Source organism: Arachis stenosperma, chromosome 10 (assembly GCF_014773155.1).
Source record: "Arachis stenosperma cultivar V10309 chromosome 10, arast.V10309.gnm1.PFL2, whole genome shotgun sequence".
Lineage (NCBI taxonomy): Eukaryota > Viridiplantae > Streptophyta > Magnoliopsida > Fabales > Fabaceae > Arachis > Arachis stenosperma.
Window position 1 is genome coordinate 91,404,820 of NC_080386.1, and position 14,880 is coordinate 91,419,699.

Genomic DNA, 14,880 nt, shown 5'->3' on the forward strand with positions numbered 1-14,880 from the left:
TAGGAAGATTTTTTGTGTAGAATCAGAGTATGAGTTATACCTGGGTGCTCCAATGTATTTATAGTAGTGTTTGATGACCTTCCTTTGAGATAAGTTTGTTATCTTATCTTATCTTTTGTGGGTGAGGTCACCTTATCTTTTTTGGCTAGCCACCTTTAGAGGGGCTGTAATCCTCAGCTTTGGGCCTGCTTGGGCCTTTATGGAGATTTGGCCAAGCTCTTTAGGAAGAGGTCGGTAATGAGCTAACCTTTACAAGAGGTCAGTTGTTTTTACGTCGTCCAGCCTGAATATTATAGCTCGGTCCAGGGTATGAACAATTCATCTCCAAGTCTTAAACTCATCATCAGTTCTCAATATTTTGTCATCTCAACACTCCGCCAAACCACTCAAGTCATTCCATCCATAGAATTTCCCAAGTCTATGTCTCCGTCTTCTAAAATCAAACGTAAATTATCTAATCTTAAGTCATCTAACTCGTCCTCAATAATCTCAAGGCCTAATCACTAGTTATAAGTCTCAAATAATAGTTAAGGAAGTTTAGAAAGCTAGAAGAACCTTTAAAATAAAGAAAAACAAGTTTTTTTGTAGAACAGGGGTCATGCATACGCATGTCCCTGTCCGCGTACGTGAGTCCTCAAAACAGCAAAGGAGGCTCGCATTGCGTGCAACATGCCTCGTACACGTGCCTGTAAAATCACCATTCTCGCGTATGCATGCCTGTGCCACATACGCATGGATGCATGCTTGGCAGTGGGCAATCCCCGCATTGCGTGCAACAGTCACGTACGCATGCCATAAAAGTCTTAGAAAATTTTAAAAGCGGCAAAAATTTCATATTTTTACACCAAACTTCAAACGCACATAACTTTTTCGTTTTAAAACATTTTCCATCCATTCTTTAAATGTCTTAAAGCTCTCGGATCTGCTTTTATTTAAATCAATTTTTATCAAAATTGAGGGTTCGGAGGCCAAGTTATGCCTCACCAAAGTTCATAAAAAACAAGGTTTTATAAAAACTCACAAGGTTCTCTAGTTTTCCAAAACATTAAACCCAACCAAAATCACGACACACTCTAATCCATACTAAAACTTACCATTCTGTTCCAAATAACCATTCTCACCATAGTTCCCACTTATAAATCATTATCTTCACAATCATCAGTCCCAAACATCAATTACATCATTGTTTCACCATTCTCAACCATCAAAATCATTAATCATCAATTTATCATTACCAATTCTCATAAATATCATTATTCAACCTCAACATCAATAATCAACAACAACATCATAATTAATCAACCATCAACAATCATCAACAATCATCATAAATCATCAACCATTCAAACTTATCCTAAGATCCACTAGCCTATGTTTCACGAAACATTATATATTACATAAAGAAAACCGAAATCATACCTTGATCGATTCCCACGTGACAATGCCCAATAGCATAGGTTCGGATTTTTGCACTAAAAATAGAATTTCTCCATTGCAAGTATAGTCCAAACCCAACAATTGAGAATCAATCAAATATTAAATTCAAATCAAGATAACAGAGATCGAGAGTAATTCAACCTCGGATCGTCTTCCCTAGGAGTTGCAATTAAGTGTCTATTATTGGCTATGAGGGGGAAATGGGGGTTAGATGATGGCAAGGAAATGTAAATAGCAAGAAATTAAATGAGCATACAAGGAATTAAAAGAAAGCAATTAAAAGCAATGAAAATGTTAAAGACCCTTGGTGAGAATTGGGGAATTTAGGATTCTTATCCTAGTTATGGACCACAAACATGGCAATTGAGTGAAATTAATCCCAATTAGTCAATCCTACTTGAGAATTAGTCAAAAGGGCATAATTGACTCCAATCCCTAAGTCCTAAGTCAACACCAGTGGGTCACTTAGAGTCAAGAGAAACCAAACCAATTAATAATCCTCACACAATGCGGAATGGACATCCACAACTCATTTCCACCCAAACAACTAATTTCTCAACCAAGAGTGCGAAAGGCTTAACATGCAAGAAATTAAACATGCAAAGCAATAAAAGTCAACGTAATTAAATGCAAAGAAAGGAAAATTCAAATGCAAAAAACCTCTTGGCATGTAATTTGGTGCACAAAATTGTGATCACACTTTTCACAACTCCGCACAACTAACCAACAAGTGCACTAGGTCGTCCAAGTAATACCTTACGTGAGTAAGGGTCGATACCACGGAGATTGATGGCTTGAAGTAAGCTATGGTCATCTTGTAAATCTCACTCAGGCGGATTCATATGGTTACGAGGTATTGATAATTAAAAGATAAATAAGACGGAAAATAACATAAAGATACTTATGTAATTCATTGGTGGGAATTTCAGATAAGCGTTTGGAGATGCTTTGTTGCTTCTGAACCTCTGCTTTCCTATTGTCTTCATCCAATCATGCATGCTCCCTTTCATGGCAAGATGTATGATCCTCTTAGTGAAAATGGTCCGGCTACGGTCTTTGTACAGCTAATCAAGTGTCAAATTTCTCGTCTCGGATGAAAAATACCAGGCACAGCTACCACAGGGCTAATCATCTGTCGGTTCTCACTTGTGTCGGAATAAGATCCAATGATCCTTTTGCACACTATCACTGCGCCCAACATTCGTGAGTTTGAAGCTCATCACAGTCATCCCTTCCCAGATGCTACTCGGAATACCACAGACAAGGTTTAGACTTTCCGAATCTTAGGAATGCTGTCTATTGATTCTAGCCTATACCACGAAGATCCTAATCACGGGGTTGGATGCTCTGTTGTCAGGAGAGACGAAGTGAATCTGTGGATCAGAGACCTAAGAGAGTATACTCCAGCTGGCGTCCAATGACTACGTTGAACATCATATAGACCGCTTTGTGGTTGTCAGGCACGCGGATCTTGGCTAAGCGAGTACTGAAGATAGTGGGTGATTGTCACGGGTCACCCCTTCAGTCTGACTTAACTGAATTAAGTACAAGAGTATATCTTGAAGAAGAAGTAGGCGTGAATTGAAGGAAAAACAATAGTACTTGCATTAATTCATGAGGAATAGCAGAGCTCCTCACCTTAATCTATGAGGTGTAGAAATTCCACCGTTGAAAATACATAAGAGAAAAAGGTCTAGGCATGGCCGAATGGCCAGCCTCCCCAAAGATGATCATAAAGCTCAAGGGTTCCAAAGAAGACCTGATCAAAGGATCGAAAAGTGGTCCAAAGATGAAATACAATAGTCAAAAAGTGCTATTTATACTAAACTAGTAACCTAGGTTTATAGAAAATCAGTAGATAATGCAGAAATCCACTTCCGGGGCCCACTTGGTATGTGTTTAGGCTGAGCTTTGAAGCTTTCACGTGCATAGGCTATCTGATGAGCGGATAATTTGTACGCTTTTTGGCATTGTTTTTAGTATATTTTTAGTATGTTTTAGTTAGTTTTTAGTATATTTTTATTAGTTTTTAGTTAAAATTCACTTTTCTGGACTTTACTATGATTTTGTGTGTTTTTCTGTGATTTCAGGTATTTTCTGGCTGAAATTGAGGGACCTGAGCAAAAATCTGATTCAGAGACTAAAAAGGACTGCAGATGCTGTCGGATTCTGACCTCCCTGCACTCGAAGTGAATTTTCTGGAGCTACAGAAGCCCAATTGGTGCTCTCTCAACAGCGTTGGAAAGTAGACATCCTGGGCTTTCCAGCAATGTATAATAGTCCATACTTTGCCCGAGATTTGATGGCCCAAACCGGCGTTCCAAATCAGCTCAAGAATGCCCGGCGTTAAACGCCGGAACTGGCACAAGAATGGGAGTTAAACGCCCAAACTGGCACAAAAGCTGGCGTTTAACTCCAAGAAGAGTCTCTACACGAAAATGCTTCAATGCTCAGCCCAAGCACACACCAAGTGGGCCCGGAAGTGGATTTTTCTGTCATTTACTCATTTCTGTAAACCTTAGGCTACTAGTTCTTTATAAATAAGACCTTTTGCTATTGTATTTTTCATCTTGGGATCTTAGATCATCTTTAGATCTTTGAATCCTTGATCACGTATTGGGAGGCTGGCCATTCGGCCATGCCTAGACCTTGTTCTTATGTATTTTCAACGGTGGAGTTTCTACACACCATAGATTAAGGTGTGGAGCTCTGCTGTACCTCGAGTATTAATGCAATTACTATTGTTCTTCTATTTAATTCAGCTTGTTCTTATTCCAAGATATTCATTCGTACCCAAGAACATGATGAATGTGATGATTATGTGACGCTCATCATCATTCTCACTTATGAACGAGTGCCTGACAACCACCTCCGTTCTACAAGCAAACGAGGCTTGAATGTTTATCTCTTGGATTCTTTAATCGGAATCTTCGTGGTATAAGCTAGAATTGATGGCGGCATTCAAGAGAATCCGGAAGGTCTAAACTTTGTCTGTGGTATTCTGAGTAGGATTCAATGATTGAATGACTGTGACGAGCACTCCTGAAGGCTGGGCGTTAGTGACAGACGCAAAATAATCAATGGATTCTACTCCAACCTGATTGAGAACCGACAGATGATTAGCCGTGCCGTGACAGGGTGCGTTGAACATTTTCACTGAGAGGACCGGACTGTAGCCACTGACAACGGTGATGCCCAACATACAGCTTGCCATGGAAAGGAGTAAGAAGGATTGGATGAAGACAGTAGGAAAGCAGAGAGACGGAAGAGACAAAGCATCTCCATTCGCTTATCTGAAGTTCTCACCAATGAATTACATAAGTATCTCTATCTTTATTCTATGCGTTATTCATATATCATCCATAACCATTTGAATCTGCCTGACTGAGATTTACAAGGTGACCATAGCTTGCTTCATACCAACAATCTCCGTGGGATCGACCCTTACTCGCGTAACGTTTATTACTTGGACGACCCAGTGCACTTGCTGGTTAGTTGTGCGAAGTTGTGTTTATGCCATGGTATTGAACACCAAGTTTTTGGATTCATTACCGGGGATTATTTGAGTTGTGAAAAGTAGAGATCAGAATTTCGTGCACCAAGTTTTTGGCGCCGTTGCCGGGGATTGTTGAGTTTGGACAACTGACGGTTCATCTTGTTGCTTAGATTAGGTATTTATCTTCAGAGTTCTTAAGAATGAATTCTAGTGTTTCAAGGTGATGTTCTTATCATCACCAAAGCTGATTGATTCTCATCAATTTAGCTCTTGAATGTAATGTCCTGCTGAAGCTTGGCTAGCCATGTCTAATTTCTTTAGACTAAAGCTTTAGACTAACATTGCATGATTCCTGGAATTCTCATTAAGAATTTTGATATCCTTGTTTTCTTTTTTCACTTAATTTTCGAAAAACCCAAAAAAAATTACAAAATCATAAAAACCAAAAATATTGTATGTTTCTTGTTGAGTCTAGTGTCTCATGTTAAGTTTGGTGTCAATTGCATGTTTCTGTTCTTCTTGCATTCATTCATGTGTCTTAAGTGATCTTCAAGATGTTCTTGATGATTTCCTTTCTCTGATCTTTAAATTCTCTTGTCTTGAGTATTTTTGTTGTTTGTCATATGCATTCTCATTTTGCTAGTGTCAGTAGTATACAAACTGCTAAGTTTGATGTCTTGCATGCATTGTTATTTGATTTTAGTTGCATTTTGATTTTTCCTCATTATTAAAAATCCAAAAATATTTTTACTTTATGTCTTTTCAAGTCAATAATACAGAGAATTGAAGATTCAGAACATACAGCAGAGAAATTACACAGAAAAAGCTGGACGTTCAAAATGCCCAGTGAGGAAGGAAAACTGGCGTTTAAACGCCAGCCAGGGTGCCTAGTTGGGCGTTTAACGCCCAAAAGGGTAGTGCTTTGGGCGTTAAACGCCAGAATGTGCACCATTCTGGGCGTTTAACACCAGGATGGCACAAGAGGGAAGATTCTGTTTTTAATTCAAATTTTTTTCAGGTTTTCAAAAAATTTTCAAAATCAAATCTTTTTCAAATCATATCTTTTCAATCAAATCTTTTTCAAAATCAATTTCTTTCCTTTTTCAAAAACACTTGCTATCAATTAATGATTTGATTCAACATTTCAAGTATGTTGCCTTTTCTGTTGAGAAAGGTTTAATGTTTGAATCATATCTTTCCTTGTTAGCCAAGTCATTATTTTTTAAAATCAAATCTTTTTAAATTGTTTTTCAAATCATATCTTCTCAATCACATCTTTTTAAAACCATAACTTTTCAATCATATCTTCTTAATCATATCTTTTTCAAAATAGTTTTCAATCATATCTTTTTTATTTCTAATTTCAAAATCTTTTTCAAAAATCACTTGATTTTTTTTCACTCTTGGTTTTCGAAAATCAATTAGTGTTTTTCAAAATGTTTTTAAAATCTTTTACTTAATTTTCGAAAATTTCTTCTCCTCTTCTCACATCCTTCTATTTATGGACTAACACTATTCCTTAATGCACAATTCGAACTCCATCTTTCTTGATAAGTTCGAAATTTCTACTTCTTCCCTTCTATTTTTCTTTTCCTCTGACACCTCAAGGAATCTCTATACTGTGACATAGAGGATTCCATATTTTCTTGTTCTCTTCTCTTTCATATGAGCAGGAGCAAAGACAAAAGCATTCTTGTTGAGGCTGACCCTGAACCTGAAAGGATCTTGAAGCGAAAGCTAAGAGAAGCTAAGGCACAACTCTCTATAGAGGATCTAACAGAAATCTTAAAAGAAGAAGACATGGCAGCCGAAAACAACAACAATGCCAACAACGCAAGGAAGGTGCTGGGTGACTTTACTGCACCTACTCCCGACTTCTATGGGAGAAGCATCTCTATCCCTGCCATTGGAGCAAACAACTTTGAGCTTAAGCCTCAATTAGTTTCTCTAATGCAACAGAATTGCAAGTTCCATGGACTTTCATTGGAAGATCCTCATCAGTTTTTAGCTGAATTCTTGCAAATCTGTGACACTGTCAAGACTAATGGGGTTGACCCTGAGGTCTACAGACTTATGCTATTCCCTTTTGCTGTAAGAGACAGAGCTAGAATATGGTTGGACTTACAACCTAAAGAAAGCCTGAACTCTTGGGAAAAGCTAGTCAATGCCTTCTTGGCAAAGTTCTTTCCACCTCAAAAATTGAGTAAGCTTAGAGTGGAAGTCCAAACCTTCAGATAGAAAGAAGGAGAATCCCTCTATGAAGCTTGGGAAAGATACAAACAATTGATCAGAAAGTGTCCTTCTGACATGCTTTCTGAATGGAGCATCATAGGTATCTTCTATGATGGTCTGTCTGAACTGTCCAAGATGTCTTTGGATAGCTCTGCTGGAGGATCTCTTCATCTGAAGAAGACGCCTACAGAAGCTCAAGAACTAATTGAAATGGGACAATGGGACAAATCAGAAGAAAGGAGTTCTTGAGATTGATACTCTGAATGCCATATTGGCTCAGAACAAAATATTGACTCAGCAAGTCAATTTGATTTCTCAAAGTCTGTCTGGAATGCAAGCTGCACTAGGCAGTACTAAGGACGCTTCATCTGAAGAAGAAGCTTATGATCCTGAGAACCCTTCAATGGAAGAGGTGAATTACATGGGAGAACCCTATGGAAACACCTATAACTCTTCATGGAGAAATCATCCAAATTTCTCATGGAAAGATCAACAGAGACCTCAACAAGGTTTCAACAACAATAATGGTGGAAGAAACAAGTTTAGCAATGGCAAGCCTTTTCCATCATCTTCTCAGCAATAGACAGAGAATTCTAAGCAGAACAACTCTGACTTAGCAACCATGGTCTCTGATCTAATCAAAACCACTCAAAGTTTCATGATTGAAACAAGGTCCTCCATTAGGAATTTGGAGGCACAAGTGGGACAGCTGAGCAAGAAAATTACTGAACTCCCTCCTAGTACTCTTCCAAGCAATACAGAAGAGAATCCAAAAGGAGAATGTAAGGCCATCAACATGGCCGAATTTGGTGAGGAGGGAGAGGCAGTAAACGCCACTGAGGAAGACCTCAATGGACGTCCACTGGCCTCTAATGAGTTCCCTAATGAGGAACCATGGGAATCTGAGGCTCACACTGAGACCATAGAGATTCCATTGGACTTACTTCTGCCATTCATGAGCTCTGATGAGTATTTTTCCTCTGAAGAGGATGAATATGTCACTGAAGAGCAAGTTGCTAAGTACCTTGGAGCAATCATGAAGCTGAATGACAAGTTATTTGGTAATGAGACTTGGGAGAACGAACCTCCTTTGCTCACAAAAGAACTGGATGACTTATCTAGGCAGAGATTACCTCAAAAGAGACAAGATCCTGGGAAGTTCTCAATACCTTGTGCCATAGGCACCATGACCTTCAAGAAGGCTTTGTGACTTAGGTCAAGTGTAAACCTCATGCCTCTCTCTGTAATAGAGAAGCTAGGGATCTTTGAGGTACAAGCTGCAAGAATCTCACTAGAGATGGCAGACAATTCAAAGAAACAAGCTTATGGACTTGTAAAGGATGTTCTCGTAAAGGTGGAAGACCATTACATCCCTGATGATTTCATAGTCCTAGAGACTGGGAAGTGCATGGATGAATCCATCATCCTTGGCAGACCCTTCCTAGCCACAGCAAAGGCTGTGATTAATGTGGACAGAGGAGAAGTGATCATTCAAGTGAATGAAGAATCCTTTGTGTTTAAGGCTCAAGGATATCCCTCTGTCACCATGGAGAGGAAGCATGAAGAGCTTCTCTCAAAACAGAGTCAAACAGAGCCCCCAAAGTCAAACTCTAAGTTTGGTGTTGAGAGGCCACAACCAAATTCTAAGTTTGGTGTTGAAACCCTACATTCAAACTCTAAGTTTGGTGTTGGGAGGTTCCAACATTGCTCTGAGTATCTGTGAGGCTCCATGAGAGCCCTCTGTCAAGCTACTGACATTAAAGAAGCGCTTGTTGGGAGGCAACTCAATGTTATGTTTTATCTATTTTCCTTTGTTATTTTATGTTTTCTGTAGGTTGATGATCATGGGAAGTCACAAAATCAATTGAAAAAGCAAAAACAGAATAAAAAACAGAAAGAAAAACAACACACCCTGGAGGAGAACTTGCTGGCGTTTAAACGCCAGTGAAGCTAGCAAATGGGCGTTTAACGCCCAGTCTGGCACCATTCTGGGCGTTTAACGCCAGAAAGGGGCACCAGACTGGTGTTAAACGCCAGGAAAGGGCAAGAGGCTGGCGTTAAACGCCAGAAATGGGCACCAGCCCGGCGTTTAACGCCAGAATTGGCATGAAGAGCAATTTTGCTCGCCATTTGGTGTAGGGATGACCTTTCCTTGACACCTCAGAATCTGTGGACCCCACAGGATCCCCACCTACCCCACCACTCTCCCCCTTCTTCTTCAACCATTCACCAATCACCTCAACACCTCTTCCCCAAAAACCCTTCACCTATCAAATCCCATCTTTCTCTTCACCACTCACATCCATCCTTCATAAAACCCCACCTACCCCACTATTCAAATTCAAACCACTTTACCTCCCAAACCCACCCTCCTATAGCCGAACCTTACCCCTCTCTTCACCCTATATAAACCCATCTTCACTCCTTCATTTTCACACAAACTAAACACTACTTCACCCCTTTTGGCCGAACCACAAAGCCACCTCCCTCTCCTCTATTTCTTCTTCTTCTACTCTCTTCTTTCTTCTTTTGCTCGAAGACGAGCAAACCTTTTAAGTTTGGTGTGGTAAAAGCATTGCTTTTTGTTTTTCCATAACCATTTATGGCATCCAAGGCCGGAGAAACCTCTAGAAAGAGGAAAGGGAAGGCAAAAGCTTTCACCTCCGAGTCATGGGAGATGGAGAGATTCATCTCAAGGGTGCATCAAGACCACTTCTATGAAGTTGTGGCCTTGAAGAAGGTGATCCCTGAGGTCCCTTTCAAACTCAAAAAGAGTGAATATCCGGAGATCCGACATGAGATCCGAAGAAGAGGTTGGGAAGTCCTTACCAACCCCATTCAACAAGTCAGAATTTTAATGGTTCAAGAGTTCTATGCCAATGCATGGGTCACCAAGAACCATGATCAAAGTATGAACCCGGACCCAAAGAATTGGCTTACAATGGTTCGGGGGAAATACTTAGATTTTAGTCCGGAAAATGTAAGGTTGGCATTCAACTTGCCCATGATGCAAGGAGATGAACACCCTTACACTAGAAGGGTCAACTTTGATCAAAGGTTGGACCAAGTCCTCACAGTTATATGTGAAGAGGGCGCCCAATGGAAGAGAGATTCAAGAGGGAAGCTGGTTCAATTGAGAAGGCATGACCTCAAGCCCGTAGCTAGGGGATGGTTGGAGTTTATCCAACGCTCAATCATTCCCACTAGCAACCGGTCTGAAGTTACTCTAGACCGGGCCATCATGATTCATAGCATCATGATTAGAGAAGAAATAGAAGTTCATGAGGTTATAGCCCAACAACTTTATAAGGTGGCGGACAAGTCCTCTACCTTGGCAAGGTTAGCCTTTCCTCATCTCATTTGTCACCTCTGTTATTCAGTTGGAGTTGACATAGAGGGAGACATCCCCATTGATGAGGACAAGCCCATCACTAAGAAAAGGATGGAGCAAACAAGAGATCCCACTCATCATGAAATTCCTGAGATGCCTCAAGGGATGCACTTACCTCCACAAAACTATTGGGAGCAAATCAACACCTCCCTAGGAGAATTGAGTTCCAACATGGGACAACTAAGGGTGGAGCATCAAGAACATTCCATCCTCCTCCATGAAATTAGAGAAGATCAAAGAATCATGAGAGAGGAACAACAAAGGCAAGGAAGAGACATTGAGGAGCTCAAGCACTCCATAAGACCTTCAAGAGAAAGAACAAGCCGCCATCACTAAGGTGGACCCGTTCTTTAATTTCCTTGTTCTTTATTTTTCTGTTTTTCGAAAAATCATGCTTATGTTTATCTATGTTTGTGTCTTGTGATCATTAGTGTCTTAGTGTCTATGCCTTAAAGTTATGAATGTCCTATGAATCCATCACCTTTCTTAAATGAAAAATGTTCTTAATTGAAAAAGAGAAGAATTGCATGAATTTTTCATTTTATAACAGATTAATTATTTTGATGTGGTGGCAATACTTTTGTTTTCTGAATGTATGCTTAAACAGTGCATATGTCTTTTGAATTTGTTGATTCATGATTGGTTGGCTCTTGAAAGAATGATGAAAAAGGAGACATGTTACTGAGGATTGATGCCAAGGCATCTTAGGCTAGTTTTACTAGCATTTTTATGTTAGTTTTAGTTGTTTTATGCATTTTCTTGAGCTTAAAGTAACCAAGAATGGTTAAATGAACAACAAAGTAATGAATCATCCAAGCAGTATAATTTTGATGCAAATTCCATGAGTTTTAGTTATATTACTTGAATGCTATGAATGGAAGATTTCTCATGAAATTTTGCAAGACTTTGATGCAATTGTTTGGATGATCTCAGGGAAGAAGAGGTTAGGCAAAGAAGCAACAAAATCAAGAAAGGAAGCTTGAAGATCACATGTGCCAAGCCATATAATGCTGAAACTGGCGTTTAACCTCCAGTTTAACCTTAAACTGGAAGTTAAACGCCAGAACAAGAAATGCACCAAAGCTGAAAGTGGCGTTTAACCTTCAGTTTAAGGTTAAACTGAAGGTTAAACGCCAGAATCATGAAAGCTGAGAAAAGAGGAAACTGGCGTTTAACCTCCAGTTTAACCTTAAACTGAAGGTTAAACGCCAGAATGAGGATTAAACCAAAGGAGTATTTCCACGTTTAACCTCCAGTTTAACCTCAAACTGGAGGTTAAACGCCAGAAGCATTATGCACCAGGAAGCCATTTCCACGTTTAACCTCCAGTTTAACCTTAAACTGGAGGTTAAACGTGTTCGACATTCACACTCCTGGGCCACTTTCTTCATTCCCACGTTTAACCTCCAGTTTAACCTTAAACTGGAGGTTAAACGTGTTCGACCCATTCACACTCCTGGGGCTACTTTCTTCTTTCCCACGTTTAACCTCCAGTTTAACCTTAAACTGGAGGTTAAACGTGTTCGACTCAAATTGCCTCCAGGGTTGCTTTCTTCAATTCCACGTTTAAGCTTTAGTTTAACCTTAAACTAAAGCTTAAATGTGTTCGACCATACCACACTCAATAATTGCTTTCTTCTATTTCCACGTTTAAGTTTCAGTTTAACCTTAAACTGAAACTTAAACTTCAACTTAAACGCCACCTCTTGAAAGGGTTTCTGGGCCAAATATATTGAAGTTTAAGTTAGCATTTGAGCACAAATATTAACTTAAATGTATTATGGTATGAAACCCAATTGAATAGCATGGTTTATGGGATTGGGCTTGAAGAATTGATGAGTTTGGAGCATCCATTTGTTGAGTCTTGTGTCATTACTTGTTTATCACTAAGTTTGCTCAATGAATGTTACAGATTTGAATCACAGCCTCATCAGGATTATGGACCATAAACCCAAAGCAAAAGGAATTCAGGGAAAGGCCTCAAAGCCCAAGGAACACAACAGAAGCTCAATTTAGAAAGTGTATAAATAGGATAGAATTTAAGTTGGTGAACACTTTTTACACTTTGGAACTTTTGATCATTTTGCTTGTAATTGAATTCAGAGCTATGATTCACTAAACCCCTTTCATTGGGTTAGGGAGCTCTATTGTAATTCAATGAATCAATAATAGTTTTATCTTCTTCTTCAATCTTTTCTCTTGAATTTTGTTAGAAAGCTTCTCGATCTAACTCCATTGGGTAGTTGTCTTGGGAAAGAAACTACCCATAATTGGAATCCTTCGGAACCTTGGGAAAGGAATGGAGGATTCATGCTAGAGAAGCTTTCTCACAGTGAATTGAATTGGGGTTTGGATGGATATTGTGACATGTAATCCTACCAAATTGTGGTTCATGAAACTGTGTGGTATAATCAGTGATCGAGCATCATCTCTTCTTATGAACATTTAAACCAAGGGATTGGGAATTTGTTTGTTTTTAGAGAGAATTTGTGAGCGAAGGGATTGGGATCCAGTCATATAAGATTGCCAAGCAAAATTCAATGAATGCATTGGTTGAGGAAGAGATAGAAATGTTTTGATTCGGAGATCTCAATATCTCCTAACACCCAATGAACTCCCCATTTCTGATCTACACTTTCTTTTACATTCTGCCATCAATTTCATGCAATCACCCCCATCCCTTTTGATTTCAGCAATTTACTTTCTCGCACCTTAATTCTCGCAATTTAAGTTTATGCAATTTCAATTCCTTGCAATTTACGATTTCCTGCCACATTTACTTTATGCAATTCACATCCAAAAGTTGATTCTGCTCAACTAATCAAACTTCTAATTCGAATTGCTCATTCAACCAATCCTTGTGGGATTCGACCTCACTCTATTGTGAGTTTTTACTTGACGATAACTGGTGCACTTGCCGGAAGGAATTTTGCCGTTTGTGCAATTTCCTAAAATCGTAGCATAACAAGTTTATGCGCATCAAGTTTATGGCGCCGTTGCCGGGGATTGGTTTTCGATTGACAATTCTCAAATTGGAAGTTAACTAGATTGAGCAATTTTTTTTTTGTTTTGATAATTTAGTTCAAGCTACTTGTTGAATTTTAATTTCTGCACTCTGTTACTTGTTTTCTTTCTTTATGCCTTCAAATTCAAGCAACTAACTCACTGACTCACTAACTATTTGAATTAATTCCTCAACTGCTCTAACCATACTCTTCCATTAACCAAGAGTATTTCACTTGTTTGTTGCCTGTGCTGTGTTCTTGTATGATAGGTAGGAGAGGAGAGACATCAACTCCTCCATATACCGAACCAGAGAGGACCCTTCATAGACGTAGAAGGGAAGCAAGAGGGAAGAAAGTACTGAGAGAAGAGGAATCTGAAGGAGAATCTGAGGACAACTTTGAGGAAGCTCTAGATCTCAACATGGATAGAGATTTTCACAACCATGAGAGGGCTGATGGAAACAATGTCATTCCTGAGAGGAGGGTTCTTGGTTCATACATAAACCCAACCTCTGGGAATTGTGGAAGCAGCATTCAGAAACCACCCATTCAGGCCAATAATTTTGAACTCAAACCACAGCTAATATCATTGGTGGAGAATCATTGTTCATTTGGTGGGAGTGCTACTGAAGATCCAAACCAACATCTCACCAAATTCCTGAGAATTTGCGACACTGTGAAGTCCAATGGAGTCCAGGAAGATGCCTATAAACTGCTCTTGTTCCCATTTTCACTTAGGGACAAGGTAGCTAAGTGGTTGGAATCATTCCCAAGGGACAGCCTAACAACCTGGGATGAGGTGGAGAGCAAGTTTCTGGCACGTTTCTACCCCCCATAAAAGGTCAATAGGCTTCGATCTGAGGTTCAGACTTTTAGACAACAAGATGGTGAGACGCTCTATGAGGCATGGGAGAGGTTCAAAGAATTGACAAGGAAATGCCCACCAAACATGTTCCCTGACTGGGTGCAATTGCATATTTTCTATGATGGACTTTCTTATGAATCAAGGAAGGCTGTAGACCATTCATCAGGAGGTTCATTGAACAGGAAAAAGACTGTGGAAGAAGCCATTGAAGTGATTGAGACAGTGGCTGAGAATGAGTACTACTATGCTTCAGAGAGACACAACACTAAGGGAGTCATGGAGCTGAACCATGTTGATACAATTCTAGCTCAAAACAAGGTGTTTGCCAAGCAACTAGCAGAGCTCACAAGGAAATTAGACACAAAGCAAGTGGCTGCAATACACACACAAGATCAAGAGGAAGTAAGCATTGAAGGAGGTGATTGGGAAGAGGCCAACTATGTGGGAAATCAAC

The 14,880-nt window shown here is 39.5% G+C and overlaps 1 non-coding gene across 1 annotated transcript; it reads right to left on the reverse strand.

Moving 5' to 3' along the window:
* Positions 1-14,408: 14,408 nt before the first annotated feature.
* Positions 14,409-14,512, reverse strand: LOC130959365 (small nucleolar RNA R71). The gene has a single exon (XR_009078451.1). It is a non-coding gene; the product is annotated as a small nucleolar RNA R71 (small nucleolar RNA).
* Between the last annotated feature and the right edge of the window lie 368 nt (positions 14,513-14,880).